Below are 7606 nucleotides of genomic sequence, written 5' to 3'. Positions count from 1 at the left end.
GAAATATAATAATCAAAGTTTAGGTGTTAGATATGTAAAAATACAAGAATTGGGTGGTATGTATATGAAGCAATTCATAGCTTTTTCTGGTTTTCTTACTTCACAAAAAATTCTACAATTTCTTCTCTCCTAGGAAAACTATAGCCTGAGTTTACAACTTCTCAGGGCTTCAATTAAAGAGGCCTATAATATCCCTAAAAACATGCCATTATGCAAACTATCTCTCCAATGAATGAAGTATAATTGCTAAAGATTTAAGAAAAAGCTATAATTGATCATGTCTGTGAAACTAGTCTTAAATTAAATTTCTTTCTTTCAAAATCTCAGTAATGAAAGCACATGAAGGTTAAGGAGCAAACAAACTCCACCGTAATCACAGTAACAGACATAAACTTCTTCCATACTTTGCTAAGAACCAAAAAAATATGAATATAATGCAAAGGCAAAGCAGATAAAGCATAACCTTTAAACAAGTAATATTATCTAACTAAGAAATGAGCTCAGATCTAGCAACAAAAGAAAAAGACTATGGAAGAAGAGAGATTTGCCTTACCTGTAAGGTCCAATGGGTATAAAAATGGAAGATCGAAGTGTATGAACAGATTTTCCTTAATCTATCCGGCAGCGATAACCGTCAAGCAGCGAGGCTGTAGAAAACCAAAGAAAGTAGAGCGAACACTCGAATGGGGAGCGAAATGCAGCAGGATTAGAAGTTTACAGGGAGGAAGAAGATGACGGCTGCGCTCGTGGAATCTCTATTCGCTTGAAGCATCCTTTTAGCTTAAGCCCAACATGACGCTCTCAAAAGTTCAATAACAAACACCACATTCTATAAAATAATTCGGATAATATGAGGATAACCCTAAACCTAACCCCTAAGGTCGGTTATCAACACCATTCACAGGACCTCACAAATAATATTGTGATAACACCATAATAATCGAGCAAAATAACTCAATAATATCACAATAACATTATAATAATGCCCGTAAATAACATTAATAACATTGTCATGAGGTCCACGCAAAAGACACCGTAGTGTTATTGGGGAGTTATTGGTGTATTTTCGTCATTTTTTAGGTGGACACAGTCAAATACAGAGAAAAAGATTTTATTAGAGTCCGAACACAAAGCTGCATCTGCACTCCGTATGTAAGGTTTTTTTCTAAGGATGTGGCCAACTTATAAATGAATCAAGTACTTAATTATATATTTTTTATGTAGAAATAGGCCATATAAATATAAGAAAGATTTACATGCATATCATTCAATTCTTATACATATACATCTCTTAAACAAGATATTAAATTTTAGAGACATGCCATGTTTCCTATGCATCAAGAGTCCTATTTTACTGTTTTTTTTTAATTAAAAGATGTTTAGATTTGAGAGGTATAAAATAAATTTTCGCAATTAAATATGTAAATATATAAGAATTGAATGGTATATATGTAAATGCCCTATAACTATAATAAATATAATTAGTGGCAGGCCATCAATAAATTTTCATCATCTAACACTCCTCTCAAGTCATAACATAAATCCGAATATAATTTTTTGAGAAAGAAATATTCAAACTTCCATTAAAAGTTATTTAGAATTCCAATTTTTGCAAATTTACTGTCAAACTGACCGATCCAACAATATCAAAATTTGTTCAATCCGAGTCAAATCAAACACCAATCAAGTCATTAAACCACTTTGGAAAGCTTCCAATGTATAATTGGAAGGTCAAACAAATTCATAATCTAAGAAGCTTATGGTCAAATCAAGCGTTTCGACAAGAATAATTCAATGAGTTCAAGATAGCTCAATTCTGACATCATTACGATACTCCAATAACCACCAAATGTTATATGATCAAGAAACTCTTTTCGGGCCATAGGATCGAAAGTGGTCTAGATTCCTTTATTGTTTGCAATTTAGACTTTATAAATAGATGTTAACCGCTCCTCTTGAGAGGGGACTAGACCTTGAGCGAGAGAGAGGCCAAAACCTGGAGAAGGGGGAGCTAAAGTCTAGAATCTTGCACCGACGTTTGAATGTACACTTCACGCTCCTGCAACAACGAACCATAACTAACTATTGTCGGCCTTATGCTCCTACAATTGCCAACCACCGTCGACCATTGTTAGCCTCATGTATTTGCAACCACCAATTATTGTCAACCATCTCTTATCGACTGCAGTTGACCACAACCAGCCTCTCACTCCTGTAGCCACATGCCAACTATGGTCGTCATTGACTCCAGTTAGACTCATTGTTGAGGACCTAATTTTCTTTCTTCATTGGTTGGACAACTAGATTTGTGTTCAACCATTGACAAGGGATGTCGAGCAAGATCCTTTACATCTTAGCTGTCAAATAAGCAAAGACATTCTGATTTTTCCAGAGGGTCTTGATTAGTAAATCTTTGGACCATGCATCAAAATTTGCACTTATTAACAAAGCTTTATCAGGCTCTCCTTTCACTATAGGGATGGATAACCCTAAACCTAACCCCTAAGGTCGGTTATCAACACCATTCACAGGACCTCACAAATAATATTGTGATAACACCATAATAATCGAGCAAAATAACTCAATAATATCACAATAATACCATAATAATGCCGTAAATAACATTAATAACATTGTCATGAGGTCCACGCAAAAGACACCGTAGTGTTATTGGGGAGTTATTGGTGTATTTTCGTCATTTTTTAGGTGGACACAGTCAAATACAGAGAAAAAGATTTTATTAGAGTCCGAACACAAAGCTGCATCTGCACTCCGTATGTAAGGTTTTTTTCTAAGGATGTGGCCAACTTATAAATGAATCAAGTACTTAATTATATATTTTTTATGTAGAAATAGGCCGTATAAATATAAGAAAGATTTACATGCATATCATTCAATTCTTATACATATACATCTCTTAAACAAGATATTAAATTTTAGAGACATGCCATGTTTCCTATGCATCAAGAGTCCTATTTTACTGTTTTTTTTTAATTAAAAGATGTTTAGATTTGAGAGGTATAAAATAAATTTTAGCAATTAAATATGTAAATATATAAGAATTGAATGGTATATATGTAAATGCCCTATAACTATAATAAATATAATTAGTGGCAGGCCATCAATAAATTTTCATCATCTAACACTCCTCTCAAGTCATAACATAAATCCGAATATAATTTTTTGAGAAAGAAATATTCAAACTTCCATTAAAAGTTATTTAGAATTCCAATTTTTGCAAATTTACTGTCAAACTGACCGATCCAACAATATCAAAATTTGTTCAATCCGAGTTAAATCAAACACCAATCAAGCCATTAAACCACTTTGGAAAGCTTCCAATGTATAATTGGAAGGTCAAACAAATTCATAATCTAAGAAGCTTATGGTCAAATCAAGCGTTTCGACAAGAATAATTCAATGAGTTCAAGATAGCTCAATTCTGACATCATTACGATACTCCAATAACCACCAAATGTTATATGATCAAGAAACTCTTTTCGGGCCATAGGATCGAAAGTGGTCTAGATTCCTTTATTGTTTGCAATTTAGACTTTATAAATAGATGTTAACCGCTCCTCTTGAGAGGGGACTAGACCTTGAGCGAGAGAGAGGCCAAAACCTGGAGAAGGGGGAGCTAAAGTCTAGAATCTTGCACCGACGTTTGAATGTACACTTCACGCTCCTGCAACAACGAACCATAACTAACTATTGTCGGCCTTATGCTCCTACAATTGCCAACCACCGTCGACCATTGTTAGCCTCATGTATTTGCAACCACCAATTATTGTCAACCATCTCTTATCGACTGCAGTTGACCACAACCAGCCTCTCACTCCTGTAGCCACATGCCAACTATGGTCGTCATTGACTCCAGTTAGACTCATTATTGAGGACCTAATTTTCTTTCTTCATTGGTTGGACAACTAGATTTGTGTTCAACCATTGACAAGGGATGTCGAGCAAGATCCTTTACATCTTAGCTGTCAAATAAGCAAAGACATTCTGATTTTTCCAGAGGGTCTTGATTAGTAAATCTTTGGACCATGCATCAAAATTTGCACTTATTAACAAAGCTTTATCAGGCTCTCCTTTCACTATAGGGATTTTAAGAGTAGTCTCACTAGTCGGTGTTGCAGGTCAAGTGGCTCCCAATCCATTCTCTCAACCACTCGGAGGGAGGTAGCAGGTCTGGGATGGCCCCAAGTTCCCCTGAACGGTGACGATCCCTCTGTCACCCTCAATCTTCATCGTCATGTGGTACGTTGAGACCATGACTTTGTAGTTGTTCAACAAGGGGCAAATGAAGATAGTGTTGTAGGTTGGCACCAAATCTACCACCAAGATGTTATACATATAGATGAATTTATTTTCACTTTCTCTCCAATAAAATGATAGCGCAATCACTCCCAGGGCCTCCTTTCTCTGGCCAGAGAAGCCGTAGAGTGGGCTGGTCGGTGCCACCAGTCGGTCCGTTTGGATATTCATTTTATGGAACACTAACTTGAACATAATGTTCACTGAGTTGTCAGTGTTGACCAAAGTGCTATTTATATGATAATTGTCTATCATTATTATGACAATGACATCATTCTAAAGGTTCCCCCTTGGAGGAAGGTCCATATCAGTGAATGTGATTCATGGATGGGTGTTGCGCTTTGAAGTAAAGGCAGCTGCACACAATTCTCTTATTTGTAGCGTTTTTTGGCTAGCACGATGATTCATTTTATGGAACACTAACTTGAACATAATGTTTACTTAGATGAATTCCAACCTCCAAAAATATGCTCCAATAATGTGGATGGCGTTCGCTCGAACTGGCTTATGCGGGATTTCTTCTATTGGAGCCTTTCTCTTCTGACACCACAAAATCCTTAAGCTTTCAAGGTCTTATTAATTTCTCAACCACGCTCTGGAGGTGTCTCATTTCTCTGTATCATGGTCATGGTCCCTATGGCAAGTACAATACTTCTTTGTATCACAGATAAAAGCTTTGTTTATCATTGGTGGTGCCTTCTTAAAGTATTGCTTATTTTGGATGGTCTCCACTAACTCCTCCATTGAAACTCTCATCGGAGTGGACTTTGGTGCTTCATGGTCCGTAGTTGGTTAGAGCAATGTGCCTGACCTCCTTGATTCTGGTTTCTGTTGGACACCCTATTGTTCTGGGAAGTTCGATTGTCTTCATATAGTAGTTGAGCAAAGGGACAAGAGTCTTTCCTCAGTTTCCATCTGTTGTCTCTTGGGGGCCATCCTCTTCAGACGGTTGATGGCTTATTATGCGCTGGCCGACGCAGGGGTGGAGTTGTCTCTTCAATCGAAATGTGATTATTGGTCAGCTCCAAAAATTCAGCTTGAGTCTTTGGTCGTTGAAGACCCAGAGCAAATCAGAAAAGTACCTCCTTTAGTCCATGAGCTAGAGTAGCGTGCGTGACTGCGGTTCCAGATCTCGTACTTCAAGCAACTTCTTATGGAATCTTGTGAATCATAAGTGGAGGCTCTCATTTTGCTCCTGCCTAATCTGCAACAGGGCATGCAAACTCTTATGTGGGTTTTCAACACTAGAAAACGGTGACAAAAACATCCTCTTGAAGTCAGAGAAGGAGGTGATTACTCCAGCTGCTAGTCCATTGAGCCACCTAAAGGCCAACTCTCTCGGCATGGTGAAAAAGAGTTGACACTTCAGAGCATCAGTTATCCTTAGTAATGGTCGACACAATGGAGGAAATATGGTCGGTCAGATCAGTCATATCCTTCTAATATTCTAGCGATGGTAACTTGAACTTCTCTGAGGATTCAACAGCTAAAATCTACAGAGGAAATGCATTTTGCGACTGGCAGAGGGCCTCAATGCGCTGAAGTCTGTCTAGCAGTGCTGACCCATCACTATTTTGTACTAGAAGTCTCCTAATCTGTCAGGGGCTTGAGTCACCCTTCAATTGTTGTACACTGACACTTCCTTATGGGGGTTTTGCTTCCTTCTCGCCGCTACTGCTACTCTGTTGGCCTCCAACATCTGAACCATCATCTTGTCCTTCAAACGTTTGATATGTTGTTGCATAAAATCCTCAGCGCACTCCATGTTTGTGGTGTCTCTTTGGTGGATTTCTTCTCGTTATTATGCTCTTGTTCTTATTGATGACATGACCACACACCACACTTTTTAGGATGTTGAATTTGAATCTGTCTTGTGAATCATACCCAAGGAATAAGAGAGAGAGAGAGAGAGAGAGAGAAAGAGAGAGAGAGACAGAGAGAGAGAGAGAGAAGGGGGGGGGGGGGGTACATGTGGATATATATATATGCTTACCACAGCTTTGAAGAGGACGTTACGGGGTATATAAGGGTATTTTAGATATTTACATAAATGATTTTGTGGTTCGTCTGGTCTACCCTATCGCTCAATTGGATGAAGTTAGTGTTCTTGGGTCGACAAGTTTCATTCGGTCGACAATGCTAAGTTGAGTTTGTCGATCAGCTCTGATTGATCTTCAATCGTTCGGACTTCGCTTGATCAGCTATAGTCAACTAGTCGGTTGCTTGAGTCTTACTGTCGACTATCAACCCTTATATGAGGAGCTCATGTCACTAGGATGAGATTTTGTTGTCGAGCAGAGGATAAATCACTGTGATCTAACATGTAGCTCGCCCTTTCACAAAAGGTCCCTTTAGGGTGTTCGTTGTGTATCTTGGTGAAAATCTTCTGCCTCCTGAAGGGTCTTAGAGGCTCAATTTAGACGATAGACAGATGAAGATTCTTGGATGAGAGTCGGCTGATGCCTTTTCTTAGCTCAATAGATCGTGGTCTTTTGCTCGGACAACCTTCTTTCAACCGGCCTTAGGTCCCAGCCCAAAGGAAGTGTAATTGGTCAAAAAGTCTTTAGTCTTCTGATGACATGGCATTTGCTCTTACTTCTGACAACACTTCGTCTCTTCGTCCGTTGAATTTCTTTAAGATCATGCTGACACATTTCTAATGCAGAAATATCATGTATAAAATTGAGAGAGAGCATACTTACAAAATAATTAATTTTTAAGCATATATTTAAAAAAGTAAAAACCATATTTAAAAGTTAAACAAAAATAGAATCAAATAAAACTTGAAGCATCATTTTGTAAAGATTGTATTCATTAAATAATTTATCAAAGAAAAAATTACATGCATACTACTTAATTCCTATGTATTTCAATATCTAACATCTAAGCTTTCATTTTTACATATATATATATATATATATCACCTTGCCTAAAAAGGCATTTCACTTTTTCTTTTAGAATAGTTACATTCTTTATGTGATATGAAAAATCTAAATGATATAAATCTACAAAATAAAGTTCGAGTGTTAGATATATACATACATAAGAATTTGGTGGTATGTATTAAATGAAATAAAATCAAGACACTCACATAGTACTACCAATTACTCTATTAATCAATACAACCACTTAAGAAATCATACATGAAGTGCAAATACAATACCAAAATTTTGTCAACACATTTACTGTAAAACTAACAGCTTCTCAATTAACAACTAATAATTGATGGCAAATGAAGACAAATAATACTCAACAGAAAAAAACAATAGAAAATCACATGACACCAAAA

At 37.0% G+C, this 7606-nt stretch overlaps 1 protein-coding gene across 1 annotated transcript in view; it reads right to left on the bottom strand.

The window, feature by feature from the left end:
- The window catches only part of LOC110018307 (dihydroneopterin aldolase 2-like), a 6094-nt gene extending 5266 nt beyond the window's left edge, over positions 1 to 828 (bottom strand). The window contains exon 1 of the mRNA XM_020715585.1: positions 554 to 828. The gene's annotated coding sequence lies outside the window, so the exon portion shown is untranslated. The remainder of the gene's footprint in view (positions 1 to 553) is intronic.
- Between the last annotated feature and the right edge of the window lie 6778 nt (positions 829 to 7606).

The sequence above is a fragment of the Phalaenopsis equestris genome, unplaced genomic scaffold, assembly GCF_001263595.1.
Source record: "Phalaenopsis equestris unplaced genomic scaffold, ASM126359v1 Scaffold000002, whole genome shotgun sequence".
NCBI lineage: Eukaryota > Viridiplantae > Streptophyta > Magnoliopsida > Asparagales > Orchidaceae > Phalaenopsis > Phalaenopsis equestris.
The sequence above is the reverse complement of the archived record's forward strand: the minus strand, read 5'-3'. Positions and strand labels throughout refer to the sequence as shown.